General features: G+C 50.8%; 1 protein-coding gene across 1 annotated transcript in view; it reads left to right on the top strand.

Moving 5' to 3' along the window:
* Nucleotides 1–15568, top strand: part of LOC125954537 (mucin-19) — a 94620-nt gene that overhangs the window by 28171 nt on the left and 50881 nt on the right. The window contains exon 4 of the mRNA XM_049684932.1: nt 11898–11929. The gene's annotated coding sequence lies outside the window, so the exon portion shown is untranslated. The remainder of the gene's footprint in view (nt 1–11897; nt 11930–15568) is intronic.

Raw genomic sequence — 15568 nt, 5'->3', positions numbered from 1 at the left:
GTGGTAACACAATTGGAGCACGAGCTCGGTACTGCTCGAAAGGGGATTCTGTCTGTCTGCTCCGGGTTATATTTTTTTTTGCCTTTTTCGCAAACAATGGAAAGTGCAGTGCCGGAAGTTGCGTCAAATAATGACATGGCCATGCTGGTTGGTTGCTTCGTTGCTTCGTTGGTTTGGTGAAAGTGAATCTGTGGGCGTGAGTATTGTGTGTGTGAGAAGAGTACTCGGGACTACACATTTGGCGTTGGTTTACCGTAATAGTAAAATGAAGGCGGTGGTGTCTCTGGTGAGATGTGGTTCTAGTTCGTCCACTTCTCTGATGACCACTCTGCTGAGATCACCACAGCTCATGCCGGATATAGGATATCGCGGAATCGAAGCGAAGACTATAAATCTCCTCTCGTGTCAACTGAGCATCGTTTGTCGATGTCTCTCCATAAATTAGAACACCAAGATGAGTCTGCCGGAATCCGGAAACTTAAGAACCGTTCGTTTCGTGTTAGGCTTTCGGTGGCTACAAAACGTTTGCTGCCGCCCGTCATGCCGAGGTGCCGCTTGCGTGCCAAACGAATTAAAATCATTAGCATAAGCATCCATTTGTTGCCCGCTCGTGCTTAGGTTTAATGATTTTCTAATTATATTATGGGGATAAGAAAACACACAATCTGTATCGTTAACTATCCCAGTCCCCAGTTCTGGAGGGCCCGGGGAACTGGAGAAAGGACCTATAAACCGGTGAGGACCGCCGGGCGATGGATGGCGCCTCATACGTGAATGCCCAGCTGGCCCATCTCCGGTGAAGCAGATTAATGGCCGCCAGGTTTTTGGGAGGCCAGCGGTGTCCAGCCTCTAATCGTGATGGCGGCGACGGCGGCAGGTCAATAAACTGCGCACCCCGGGAGCGCAGGCATTCGAATTAAAATTCCCTTCTCCCCCCCCCCCCCGCTCCAAAGGGTGGGGGTCCTCCGTGAGATTAATCCGGAAACGCGGCCGCACCGCGTATGCAAATGAGCTCGGCACCGGCTGAGAACGGAAGACAGACGACAGAGAAGGACCAGCCACCGACCATTGAGAACGAAATGGTTCTCTTCCGTTCCGTTCCGTTCCGTGGCTCCCCGATATCAACCAGGAACCGGTTGGATCGTGAAAAAAAAAATACGGTTCCACAGCGGGGAACTTGGAGCACTGCAAAAGACAAACACACGACGAGCGAGCATGAATGGGAGTGAAATCCTCACACACACACACATACAACGGTGCTGCGAGTGATGGTCAGGTGAAATCTTGGTGACAGCTTGGTGGTCGATCGGGGCTGGGCGTAAGAAAAACGTAACAAAAAGCACTCCGGGAAGCGACTCCCCAACGGTCCGAACAATGACCGTGTCCGTCGTGTGTCTATGGGTGGAGCGTGAAAGAGTTCGAAGATAAACGCAATACGATAGGCACACCGATACACCGAGGCTTGGGCGAACCGGCCAAGAGAAAGGCAAAGACAATTAGCAATCGCTGGCGCGTCCATCCGTCCGTCCGTTCGTCCGTCGTCGATCGTACGGTGCGCTGGAATGCTCACAGTCCGGTGGGTCCCAGCCCATTTCACTCAAAAGGGGGGAAGAGGTCAGCTGGGCGCTGGTCTGCTAATTTCGGGTTCGGCACAAACGATCGGCATCTCGGCATTTCGAGAGCCAGTGATCACCAAGCAGCGCTATCGATCACGAGTAGGCCGGAGTTTGCCTCTAGACAAACAAACAATCAGTCAGTCAACCAAGCAGTCGTTGTGGTATCATTGGCCGTCCCCCCGCTCCGGGGAGAGGTGCCGTATCGGGATCTCTGCACGCGATCTAATCGCGTGTCGGAGGAGAGAAAACGCAAACGACGGCTGGCGGCTGTCAAACGGAGCTGCTGTGGCGGTCCTTCGCTGAGATGCCGAGACGCGGAGTGCATCGTTGGCAGCCGCATTTCCGGACGCTTCGGGGCTCGTTACCGATCCGCGGTACCGCTGTTGGTTTTTCGCGATGAAGTCACTTTTATGAGTTCGTCTCGACGCCGGTGACGCCGAGATCCTTGCGAGACGTTGGCGGACGTTTCCTGTGACGTAGTTTCAGTTTATCTGTCTTGGTGGTAGTGGTAGTGGTGTGTATTGTTGGTAGTTGTAGTGCACCGGTCCACCGGAAGCCACTAAGCCTCGTTTTTTGTGGTCTTTCCTAAGAGAGAAAGAAATAGATAAACACCCCGGGGATGGAAAGGAAAAAAACGGAACGGAACGGAACGAACTCCAGGCCCTTCAGCCGCCAAGACGACGACGACGTTGATTGATTTGTGCCAACTCGTGTGACTCTCCACTCCACTCCTCTCCCGGCCGGTGATAAAGCAATCGAATTAAGGTTTTATGTTTCGCCGTTCATCCGCCGTTTGGTGGTGGATTGTTGTTCCCCAAGACCGAGGGGAGCTTTTTACAGCGGGGCAGGCCATTGATTTGGGAGGAAGGGGGGGGGGAGGGAAGTTTGTTTTCTCAATTTATTTAACTGTCGCCACCGCGTGTGCACCACTACCGGTACTTTCATCTAACCGTCGTCGTCGTCGTTGGCTAATGCTTGCAAACAAATGAAACCTTGTGTGGCGGCACAAGAAACTTCATTAAAGATTTCTAATTGTGCTAAGGAAAAGGATATTTATGAAGAGAAATGGAGGGAGAGAGAGAGAGAGAGGTAGTGAGGGCACATTAATGCGCAGAAAAAAAGAGGGAAGGAAAAGGGCGGCCGGTATGTTGGTCCCGGTTTGAAGCACGAAGGGAATAGACACTTAATAGAGCATTCAACGTTTGATTTCCAGGAAAATTATTAAGGACCGTTCCTTAGTAAATCGAAAAGGCAATTGAAAATGCGCAATTGCGATGCCCAGAACCCAGCCCACGGTATGGTCCATTAAATCCCTCGCTCCCATGCTCTCATGTATTATACAATTGCCCAAAAAAAAGATTGATTAAATCATAAGCAGCACAGTTAGCATTGCGGTGCGGGGAGTCGATCAATTGTTTGGCCTCTTTTTTTCCTTCATCTTCCTTTTTGAACAATAAATTAAAGGTCCGGTTCCGGTTGAGCCAGATATACACACACATACACACGTACACACACACGCGCACAAACCTTCTAACTGTAGTAAAGCGTAAATGTTATTTAAATGCTGGATCGTGTGCTGGATCTGAAGCCGAAGGGGTCCAATTTACATAAACCGGCCCGAAAATCGGATTGCGCGGGATCCCGTTCTGGCCTCGACCGCGGGCCATTTGAAGACCATTACCATCGGTTGGCCCTCCTCCTGACCCATCCAGACTGCTCAGCAGGCTTCGGAGTGGAGCAGGCGAAGGCGAAGAAGCAACCGGAGCACCGAAAGCAATACTTTCGGTTACAAAAAAGGGAAATCAGAGAGCGAGAGAGCGAGAGAGCGAGATGTGGAGAGAATCGTGGGTCATTACATGGTCCGTTCGGTACACTTTTGATCATCATCATCATCATCAACAGCAGCAGCAGCAGCATCTCCCGGTTGCCCCGTGACTTCCTGCAGCTGACCCATTTTCGTCCATCTTGCTTTGGTCCGCGAAGCGTCCGGCGAACTCATGGCTGAGATGTTGAGCTGAAACCGGCTTTAGATCGGGTCTCGGGGAGGGGTCAATGAAGTGGCACACCCTCGCACACATCCGGACGACCCCCCAGGGGAATGCATGCCCTGGCTGGTCGCTGGTTATGTGGTTCAGGTCGATTCAACGACGAGCATGAGATGAAGGCCCAGAATCGAGTTCTGGGCGTGCAGAGCGAGTGCCGCCTTATGATTAAAGATTTTCATCCACCCCGCCGTCTACTCCAAGTCGTTGGTGTGCGATATGGACGAGCGGCTTTTCACTTTTTACGATGTCACCTCCACCTCTGCGTCTCCTCCTGATCAACTTCTCCACAGAACCTCTGCTGCTGCTGCTGCTGCTGTTCCGTATGACTTCATCTCCTTTCGACTACTCTCGAGTCGACTGCAACGACGACATTCGACCTCACCGTCATTTCAACCAACCGGTTCTGCAGAAGTAGGGGGTTCTTCTCCAATATCCCGAGGAGGCCTGGGGGTGGAGTAGCTGTTCGCCTCTCTGCGAGCGTCTGATATGGACCGAGCTTAAGCTTGGGCGGGTTTTTTGGGGATTTTTGGTCGAGCCTCTTGAGTGGCCTATAAAACTTTGTTGACCTATCGCCAGGGTTCGTATGTGGCATTCCGTGCCAATGGATCTCGATTTCGATCTGTTCTTTCGCACTCGCATCGCTCGCACTCGGAACCTTGTCTAAAGGCAGGCAGGGAGTCACGGTATTTCGACTTCGAGATTGTGCAAACGAGTCTCGAGCTCTCGGCACCGCCAGACTTGTGGCGATGAAGAACCGATTCATCAAGACTGCGAACCATTTGCATTTTTGCCTTTTGCATACGGAAGAATGTGGAGTGGCCAGCTGGCCAGTGGCTTAGAGTTTGTTTAGTGAGAAGTGAGCTCGAGAGGTGCTCGCGAGCATTCCAACCGATGACCACCGATGATGGCGGCAGCATCTTCGATCCGAATCTCTCTTTCTCTCTTTCCCTTCTTTTCCTGGAATGCAAAGGGTGCAAAACATGGCCTCCGGGGAGGGGTAGGTGGCGGCCATTCGGGATTTTGATTAACGAGACTACCCGCCACCTTGACCGGTCGCGCTCGCGCTCAGTAGTTCGATAACGGGGCCGTCCACGAGACAAGAGAGACCCTCTTGTCTCATCCGCCTTTCTGGCGGTCCGTGAAGATGCGCACGACGCGAAAAAGAGAGAGAAAGAGAGAGATAGAGACGATGGAACCTGAACTCTCTGGTGCTGCTGCTGCTGCTGCACCTTCATACCGGTTATTATGTTTGGCTCGCTCGATCGGCTCTAGCGCCGGCCATGTGCCCATGCGACCCTGTGCCAATCGCAGGCAACAAGGGGGGATTTTAGCGTTTCGGGATGGTTGGGATTAGAAATAGTTAAAAGGGGGGTGGCGGGTGAGCGGTCGGTCGGAGAAGACGTTGGCTGCCAACGAGGAAAGTAGGTCGATTACGGTATTGGTGGAGAAAATTATGCCACGAGCACGACACACTAGCATGTTGCGACAGAGCTGGTTCTAATGAGGCGTGAGGGTGACGACTGGTTTGGTCTGGCCCCCCTCCCGGGTCCAGGGTTGCCATAAATGAAAGAACTTTATCACGGTCAGACATCTGCCGGTAAGGGGAAATTGATTCATCCGATCGATTTTATGGGACATTTTCGGGGTGGATTAGTTCGCTGGAATGACTCTAAACAAGGCTGTTAACGATTGTAGCCGATTTTCGCTTTTCACCATTCCAGCCTCTCCAAAGGTTTAAAGTTCCAATAAATAGAGAGATAAGAATATTTTACAATCAGACTTACATTCAATTTTATGCTATTAATCTCCATTTCTTCCATTTTGACAAACAATAGAAACCCGTTTTTCGCAATCAATAGCCACAAACCAGCTCGGTTTCTGGTGCTGGTAATGTTAATGTATGCGCACACTTTCGCAAAGACATGCATCTCAAAAACAACGCAGTAGTTATTGGTGTAACACCAGCGCCTTTCCTGTTTTTGCATTTTCGGTCACCTGCAATGCACAGTAAAGAGTGAAGAGGGAGCAGAGAGCGCGGCGGTAACACACGTTAAGTGCTTTGTTTGTCGCTCGCCACCCCTCGCTCGCTGGTGCTACCCTAATGTTTGCGTCGTCTGGGTGTTTCCATCACAAATCGCGCCATTCGTCACGCTCGATAAGATCGCCCGAGAATGGCGCGTTTCTCAATTTGCTCCATAACTTGCCCCACACACTTGCCACACTAGTGTGGCCTCTTCCCAGTGGGTGTTGTTGTCCACCTACTAGGGGCCACGATCATAAACAAGGTGCTGTGATGGTGGTGGTGGACATGCATGCAACCTGCTTGCAACCCGCCTGGTTTGCTTGCCGGTGAAACAACGCAACGAACGCGAATAATGTTCGCGCCACTAAAGTTCTCGGAACACCAGCGTCTCTCTCTCGCTCCTCCTCTCAGGTGCATCGAATCGATCGCCGTTTGGTGCCACGACTCGGCTTCGGTGCAACATCATGAAAAACGGTGATTTACACTCCAGGCGTGAGAAGCATCCCCTCGCCTCGCCTTAACGCTTTTCTTTCGCGTGCGCTCGCAGCATCCAGCGCGAGCGCGAACGCGAACGCGGCATAACCATCAATCGACACTGTCATTGCAATACATTAATCAATGCTCCCCGGTTCGGTCGGTCGGTCGGTCGGTAACAAAAGGTCGGTAACGTTTTGCGGGATATGATGCTGCGATCGTGGTATGCATGTATGCATTCGTGTGGTGCTTCGTCGAGGTGCTCCAAATATTAGGGAGCATCCAGTATCGTAAATCAGTGCCCCTGGCCGTCCGCTAGTCGCTAGTAGATCATCAATCAAACATTTAACTTTATGCGAGCGCCCGCATAAATCGCACCGTTTTTTTTTGAGGCACTAGCACTTTGATTACATGCTGCCGCACGCTGGCGTGGTTGGCCTTGTTTTTGGTGGAACATCAGCATTATTACTTTGTTGCTGCTGCTGCTGCTGCTAACCAGAATCCTGTCTTGCGATCGTTATGACGATGCTTGATGTGGGAAAATGACAAAATCAAGTCCTGGTTTTTGGTTAAGAAAATGAACTGATCTCCTAGAAGCAAACGTTTGGCAATTGAGCAACATAACCTATTTAGCGCAACAGTTTTTGAGTTTGAACAAAAAAAAGCTACGGAGGATCGATAAGATAAACAACCGTTAGAGATCGGTGGTCCTGTGCGCGCGAATCGCTAAACGATACGGAATGCTAATTCGTCGAAACGATGTTTGAGGGTCAGCCACTGCATTAATGATGGTGGCCCAGATGGCCGACGACGACGACGACGACGACCGCCACGGTGACTATAGTGCCGCTAGTTAGATGTTCTAGTTTGTGGTCCGTTCGTTCGTGGGTGCGTGGTTTGATGCATGTGCTTGAGTCATGCAGCCAGTCGGCCAGCCAGCCAGCCAGCCAGTTCGTGACGATCGACAGCAGCACCTTGAGCGAGACCCCCTTCCCCCTCCCCCTCGAGGGGGTTTTTGATCCTTTTTTCTACTAAATAATATTTAGTCATTTGCACGAGCGCTCGGTGCAATACAAGCGCTAGATGAACATAAATCAAATGGCCCCTTCCTCCCGGTCCACGGCCATGGCTTTCTTCAGGTGGTGCCGACCGGCCGAGACCCCGAGGCAGCAGCAGCATTGAACCACCGGAGAGCGTGTGTCGCGTGTGACATTTCAACGGTCATACTAAGGGGGTTGTTGGGGATCGATCGCTCGCCTCGCACACAAAGTGCAACCACTTCGTGAGCCGCGGACTAAGAAGACACTCCCGTGTGTGTGTGTGTTTTGCCTCCTAGTCGAGTCGAGAACCGGATTCGAATGAAAGGAAAATCTGTCGTGCGAGTTGTCAACGTCAACTTGGTGTTGCTACTGTGCGCCGTCAGGTCAGTCGTAGAATGATCTGGCTGAAACTGGAAAGCAGCAACAGAAATGCAAATAGAATCGAACTGGTATAGAGAGCCCTAGCCCAAGAGGCACGTTTTCCATTATGTGGAAAAGATGGTGATGAGTAGAGTGACATGTTCTGTAAAAAAAAAAACGACTTCAACGAGCGATACTTCATAATTGTTGTTCGAGAAGCGGAAAATGGGAAAATTTTCAATTTTCCGCCCCAAAACGGTAGCGTCGCTAATCATTCATCATCAGCATGTGTGTGTGTGTGTATGTGCAGACCGGGCGAATGATGGCGAATCAAAAGGATCCGCAGCTGCACAGCTGCTCGGTTGGTGGTAGTAGGTGCATGCGCGCGATCGCGCACCTAAACGTTTGCGGCAAATAATTCATTTGATCTTTAATTATTCAACACGAGGCGCGCGAGCCTGGGTGATTCCATTACCGGTCCGTCAGCCAGCCTCCAGCGCGCGTATGCTGCAGTGCATGGTCGTGTGAACATTCATTGCCTCCGCCACCAGCAGCATCATCCACATCCGCATCATCATCATCATCCACCGAAGCAAACACGTTAAATGTAAATGAAAAACTCATGCTGCACAGCAGCAAAAAAAAAGAAAAAAAAAGAGGGAAATGCTGGAAAATGGTACTCGTTTGTATGCTGCCGTGGAGCTGATGGTGTGCTCGTGATTGTTGTGATGGTGTGGCAGTGTGCTCTGTGTGGTAGTTTGCCAATTTCCACGCCATTTCCACGAAATTCCTCGGACATTAATTAAGTCATTACTGGGCGTGTATGTGTGGTTGTTGCATGGGTGGAAAATGGCGAAAAAAAAAACACCCAGTTGGTTCGTTGCTGCATCTGGTTATTGGCCACTGGTTCATCCGGTCACACACAGATTCGATCACACGTTACACATCTCCCCGTGCCTGTTGACCCCCCCCCCCCCCCCCCGGCAGGTGCGCCCTGGTTAAAGCTTATCCGGTCATCCGTTCCCCGGTGGCCGGTCGTTCGATTGTTTCATATCCGTCGATCCGTACGTTCGGTACCGAGCCTCGGTATGGCCTCGATCATTGATATCAGACCGTGCAAGAGCGGGTGCGGTTGAAAGAAGCCATCATCATCTCTGACACCATTGTGTGTTGCTTGCCACGTCGTTCGCCGGAGCTAAATGGAAACGTCAGCTTCGGGCTTTGGAATTGACATCTCAACGTTGTCGTCGTCGTTGTCGTCATGAGCGTCCTGGCGCCCACTACGGTTCGTCCGGATGATTGCAATCCGCGCGAATAAAAGTAAAAGTGAAACTCCATTAACCTTCTCGCGCGAGTTCAACGGGCATCGCCGCCGTTTTCGCACATGATGATGTTCCGCATCAGGTGCGCTGATTGCAAAGGTTTTGCTCTCTCTCGCTCTGTGTGTCTCTCTCTGTGTATCTCTTTGTCGGCCGGATGCACCTTACAGCGCGCGAATTGTCTAATTCCGCGCGGTTAGGCTCTCGCATGACAAAATGGCAAACAAAGGCCGCCAGCCTGAGTAACAAAAAAAACATACAATGGTACAGGCATGTGTGTGTGTGTGAGGGGAGACGCAATGGTTGGAATTGAAGAAAACAATACGGCGAAAGATTGCAAGATGCAACCGGATATGCGCTTTCACGCTGCGAGACAAACAATGGTCGCCTTCATTGCATTGCATCAGGTGCGCGGCGCCACCGACGGACGGGCGGACGGGAGTTTGCCAATCATCGCCGTGAACCGAGGAGTAGGAGACGATTGAGATGTTGGCAGGCCTGGCGAAGGTGATGAGATTCTCATGCCAGTGATATTCGTGATAAGCGTGGCATTTTCACTTGGCACCACACGGTGACCTCACGCTGGATGATTGGATTAATTCGCCCCCATCCGGAACGTGTCTCTTCCGTCTCCGGCTGGTGGTGGTGGCGAATGATAGCGAACGATATCTGGTACAGCATTTCGTGACTCTCGTGAGGTTTGAGTTGTTCGTTTTGCTGCGCGATTGTGTATTATGACACCTTGCTGCTAGCGTTGGAGTTATCGGTTGCTGCTGCTGCTGCTGCTACTTGTGTTGGGCGAGGAGGTTTACAACAAACCATCGCGATCTAGTTGTGTTACACACAACGATTCAACGGTGCAATAACTCACAACGATATGTGTAGCAGAAAGGCGGGGCGGGAGCACACGACGACGACGACGACTTCACGTAAGAGATGCGTGCGCACGCAACAACGACCCCGGGATAGAATAGAAAAGCGGTGCCCCACGCGACACGCTGCTGGATTGCGATGTTTTTTATTTGGAGTCGGGCAAGAAGGCAAGCATGAAAACAAAAACATTGCGCTATGCTTCCTACTGAGGTAGAATGGTTAAAAAACGGTTACGTGTGAAAGTGATACGACTGTTGACTGTGGTTTGTTTTTGTTGGCAGCCTTTTGAACGTCTTGCGTAACTGCAAGAACGCATTATGTGCGCCCGGGGGGTTCCTATATCATAGCACATTATGAAATAAGTTTGCTGCAAAATCGTTAGCTTCTTAACGATCATTAGTAGGTTCTAATAATGCAAGGTGATAACCTCATTGGTGACTTCTGATGATCTACTTTTCTAGTAGCCTTAGGAAATGTCTTCGAGGCTCAAATCTGTTTGAATAATCTTAATTACTTAACAGTGTTACTTGAGGACGTTTTCGTCATTGTTTTCCAACAATTGCTACCGGACTACATCAATGTTATGTGTTTCCATTATGTAGATAATGTTTTTGAATTGGTCATCCGCTGAAAGTGTTGATATGAAAGCATTCCTTTTTTGTTGTATTAAAAGAAATACTAAAGAAGTATTTGAACAACAGTTGATGGAAGTCGTTCAGTCGACCTACTAATCCCTGGCAGTCGCTTCAATCGGGGCTCGATCTCGAGAAGAAAACGAATGGAAAAAGAGTGTCTCTCAAGAAAGCAACATTCCTTGCGATCGGTGCGAATGTCAACGAAAACGGAAAGTCGCTCCCCGACGATCAAGAGTGGGCCACACACACACAGGGGAAGGGGGGGGGGGGGTCTCTGTCTGATTGCACTAATTGAAAAGTCTCCCTTTTTTCCAAGTAACCATGACAGAATGTTGTTTCGGAATGTCTGCTCTGATCTGCTCTGGTCTGGTCGATCTTTTGAGCCCGAGTAGGCCGAGCAGAAGCAGAAGCAGAAGCGGGACGTGACGAAATGCTGCACTTGGGAGTGTCACTCGCTACACCGGACCCACCACACGCCAGGGCCACCTTCTCAGCAATCGTGTCGAGCGTGTTGGTGTGCAAGGCGCCGCCACCACCCGCCGTGGTGCTGGTTCTATGTACTCGATGATTTTTTTTTCATCTTTGATTCCCAGCCTCGCCCAGACCGCTCCCGTGAGCCGTCGTGAGTCTCACCTGAGCGAGTGAGCCCCGAAAGAAAGTCGAGGCCACTAGGCCACCACCTAGCGCCAAGCCATGTCCGAGCTTGTGTTGTGGAGTGGGCAGCCTCACTGGCTGGCTAGTGCTTTTGGTTAGTAATTTTCACTTTGCTGCCATGCGAGGGCCGGGCCGGACCGCTGGCCGTATACGATATGCTGCCCACGTCTGGAGCGTGCCACGGGAAGGCCACGATACGTCTGGATGTCGGGCATGGGCATCGGGCTGGGACCGCGGGGTGCGCGTGATTCTGTTAGAAAGTTGAACTGCTTTTTCTCTCTCTCGCTCTCTCTCTCTCTCTCCTTCGTTTCCATGGCCGATTGATAGGCCATTCGCCATTCGAAACGCAAAAAGTTTTGCGAGTCTGTCATGTTCGGATTGATCCGGATCGGATTCGCCAGCGTCGGCGAAGTGTTTGGAAACGATTCCGTTATCGAGTTCGAGTGAAAAACGTTGACCGAAAATGGGTGTGTTTGTAGATTTGATTTGTTGAAGAGACTCTGCATAATTCATTGTATAGACGAGCCGGCGAGGGACTTGAAGCGAGCAGAAAATGCATGACGCTGATGCATGTGATGATAATCATGTTTTAACAATCGGAAAAACGAGAAAAGCGATTAAGGAATTGTGAGATAATCCCGCACACGTGCCAAAAGGGACTGATCGAACACAATGTCCAACAATGAATTACAAACTGGAACATCGCGCGCGCAAAAAAGGGTTAATGTTAATCTGCGTTTGTTCCGGATCGACATTTTATTTATTAAAAAAAAAGCCCCCGCGATAAGATGCAAAAGATTAATTATGTTTTCCACTCACTCACTCCCTGCCTTTCTCTCTCTCTCTCTTTGCTTCCAGATTCATTATAATCAGCCGCGTGTAAAGCAAAGGTACGTAATTCACTGGCCGCACTGGCCGAGAAGAACTCCGGATGCCGGTGCCGGTGATTGGTCCTATAGGGAGCTACACTCCGTGCATTATCATGGGCACACCATCATCGTGCCCACGCATGATTAATTGATAGGAAATGAAGGAAAATTAATTCCGGTAATCGGACTGGGTATGCGTATGCGTGTGAAACCTCGGCCACCAAGCCGATGGACATGGACGTTTGGGGAGAGAGAGAATTTGATTAAAAACTGTGCACCACCTCCACCACCACCGATTGGGAAAACCCTGGTTTGAGGTTGACAGTGCGGGTCAGTTGGATCCCATGTTGGATGCTGGTCGATTGGGGAATGGGAGGTGAGGGGATGATGGCACAATGGTCGCTTGGAACTGATTGAATTCCATAATTGCGCTCGCACGCAGCATCAGTAGAGTAGTGGGAATAATGCCCCTTAGGTGACCATATTGGTGATCGTATGGTCCATTCTGGGTCCATGCTTTCGAGGTAAGGCAATGGCGACAGCAGGAGGAGTATGATGTTGGTTTCGTTGGCGACAAATGGCCAACATTGAGGAATCACCGTCATGCATCGTGCGTACCACGATGATGATGATGATGATGATGACATTTTACAACAATGTCCGACATGGCGTAGCCGGTGTTGTAGCAACAACCACCTGAACCTGTGTTCAACGACATTGGTCATCGTCGTCGTCGTGGTCGTCGGTGGGCATCGATTGTCGCGTTTGTTGCGGTTTTTGGTTCGCTTGAGCCAGTTGCAGTAGGTGCAGCGCAGCGCACAGTGAGACAGCTGTCAGTGTAACTTGAAACCCTTTGCACCTCTAGTCTGGGTAGTAGTCCGTTTGCAAAAGAAGCATCGCTTGATTCTGATGGCGAAATATGCACGACGCGATGGCGACGACGCTGTTGCTGCTACAGGTTGTTTCCAGATTGCTGATCGGTGAGGATGCTGAGCAACATTTTAATTATAGCTCCCTTACACCTTGTCGTCAGCTGGCGTCACTAACCGCATACTACTGCTACTCATTATAAGCCGATCTGGACGGACAAACGGACGGACTTGTAACGGATTTGCTCTTTTTTTGGGGGCGAAACGGTTCTGATGTTACGAGCCACGAGGAGTCATTTGGCGATGGCGGCAACACTGTTGATGGAAATTTAATTTGAGAACCATACCGTCCGTGGTGGTTAGTTGAATGCCCGCTAATTAACGAGTTACCCTCTGTAGGGGTTGTAGGAAATGGTGCGATCGAGATCAGCATATTTGGCACCACCGTAAGTTTCACCTTGAGACACGGTGCCCCGGACAGGACATGGACGTCAATCTACTGGAGCGAACCGAACATGCTGTAGAAGAAAATGGAAGGCATTTTTTGCTTGATCGTGAAGCGGCATAAGATCACTTACGCAACTCTCATCGGTCCGGTAAGTCACCTGCTGCGATGATCGGATCCGTGGGTTCCGGGTTCTCGCGTGGCAATGGAAACAATGGAGTCTCGTGCCCCGTGCCTTGGCTAATGTCTCGACGTCAGATGATGCGAACAGGGTGATTAGGGTTATTACTCTTATTCGGGTCGAACGTTTAGACACACGCGTGAACTGTGGCGGCGGCATTGCTTCATCTAGCTCCATTCGCGTCCACTTTCAGGGTCATCGTTTGCTACAATGGCGGCTGGCCCACACGGTATAACGACTTCGCCACCTCGAAAACTTTGTCTGAAGTTGAACTCCGCCAAGAGGAGATGTTTTGCAATGGCCGGCACTTGAACGCTCCAATTGTGCACGTATGCAGAACCGAGCGCGTCTCATGTTGCGGGACCGTCTATACCGCTTTACCGACAATTAGGCTGTCGCGAGCTGGCGGCACTGACATGGCGCTCCATGGCGTCTTGAACCAGGGCAATCGAACCCACGGGGCCTTTCCCGGTGGGGGAGCGGTGGCCGGTTGTTAAACTTTTGTTCCGTGAGAGATCTGACGACATTTTGGGGCGTTGCGATTGCGCTCATCCACTGTAAAGATTGCATGCACTATAGTGTGGCATTAGACAGCACTGTGTATGTAGATGTGTGAGTGTGTGTGTATGTAATGTCTGACATATCTGGCGCACCACCACCGGTACACCACCAGATCGGATCGGGTGGTGAGATAATGGAGCTAAGTGACTTTGGCTGTAAAGCGATCTATCATTACACGAGGATCTGAGAAGATCCGCGCTTCATGGGACTGCTTCATGCGCGGATGACTTCGCGGAGGGTTCGTCGCTTGATACACCGGTCGGTAATGGTCTAACGGAAGTGTGTTTTCTGTGGAGGTGACAGAGCGCGATAATGGGCAACAAAAAAAAAACAACAACACTTTTTGTCATCCAAACGCTGCTACTTCTTGCGTTAAATTGCGTGCTGGTATTACTATCTCCTTCTTGCAAATGTTAAAGCACATGTTTTTGAGGTTATGTGGAACGCTCCTACAGACGGACCACGTAGCGCTAATTAAGCTGCTAGCTGTATTGAGATGTCTCGAGAGTTGGTAAAGCACGAGATGAGAACGGGTCCAAAGAACGACTCGTCTTAGTGCTACAACCCGTGCCGTCAATGGCGTCTCCTCACTAATTGCGTCTTCGTGTGCGGTGGTGACCACATTCCGTTCAAACACTCAAACGCCAAATTATCGATTTATCACGCAGAGCGCGCATCACCGCCACCACCACCAGACCAGCAGTACGTACACCACCGTATTGGCAAATTGTCTCCTCCTTCTGTTGCTGCTGCTGCAGCTATTGAAATCAATTTTTTATGCAACAATTCTTCGATCATTTTGCACCGGTGCACACGATCCGTCCAACGATGGTGTTGGTGTGTAGGGAAGCGTGGCTGAAATGCCAACCATTTACGTAACGATGTGACGGGGAGGATGAGGCGACGAAGGGGTTTTCACCGTGGCGCACCACGGAGCGAGCGAGGAAAACGGTGCTGATGTCCACGATGGCTGCCTGGCCTGGCCTGGCTAAAGTGACGAAGGTGGAGAAGCCAAACCGATTGGCTAAACCGAACGGCGAGAAGGTGGACCTGGGCTGCATCTGTTCTGCTCCACTCAAGCGAATCCCTCTCTCCTCTCCTCTCCTCTCCTCTTCTGCTGTGGCAATGAGGGTGTTGTTCGCGCTGTGAGATTGTGGAGACTTCTGGCGCAATCTGCTCCTTCAACCCTCTCGGCAATCGTGTCGCGCGCCAAGGTGGTACAGCTCAAGGTCCACACCACGGATTCCTGGTGTTCTTTTGTCTTTCTTCTCGCTTGAAGGTTCGCATCGGTCGGTCTTTCTCCGGTCCGAAACCATAGGATAACCTGTCTTGACGTGTCGCTCGGATAGGTGCATGCACCAAGGACTGCCACCAGAAGTGGAAGGAACCTTTTCCAGGAACAGATTTTGGAGACAGTGCACCTTCAGAATCTGCGCAAGGCCATCTGCACTATGGCATGCGAAATGATTTAATTTCATGCCGACGACGGCAACGCAACACACATATCAAGGGCAGATGCTCGATGCATGGATTGCCAGCTCTCGAATACCAGAGTTGAAAAATGGACCATTTGGGGATCCCAGACACAGGTATAGGGCACGCTG

The sequence above is a fragment of the Anopheles darlingi genome, chromosome 3 (assembly GCF_943734745.1).
Source record: "Anopheles darlingi chromosome 3, idAnoDarlMG_H_01, whole genome shotgun sequence".
NCBI classification, from domain to species: domain Eukaryota; kingdom Metazoa; phylum Arthropoda; class Insecta; order Diptera; family Culicidae; genus Anopheles; species Anopheles darlingi.
Note: the sequence above shows the minus strand (reverse complement) of the source record. Positions and strands in the feature narration are given on the sequence as shown.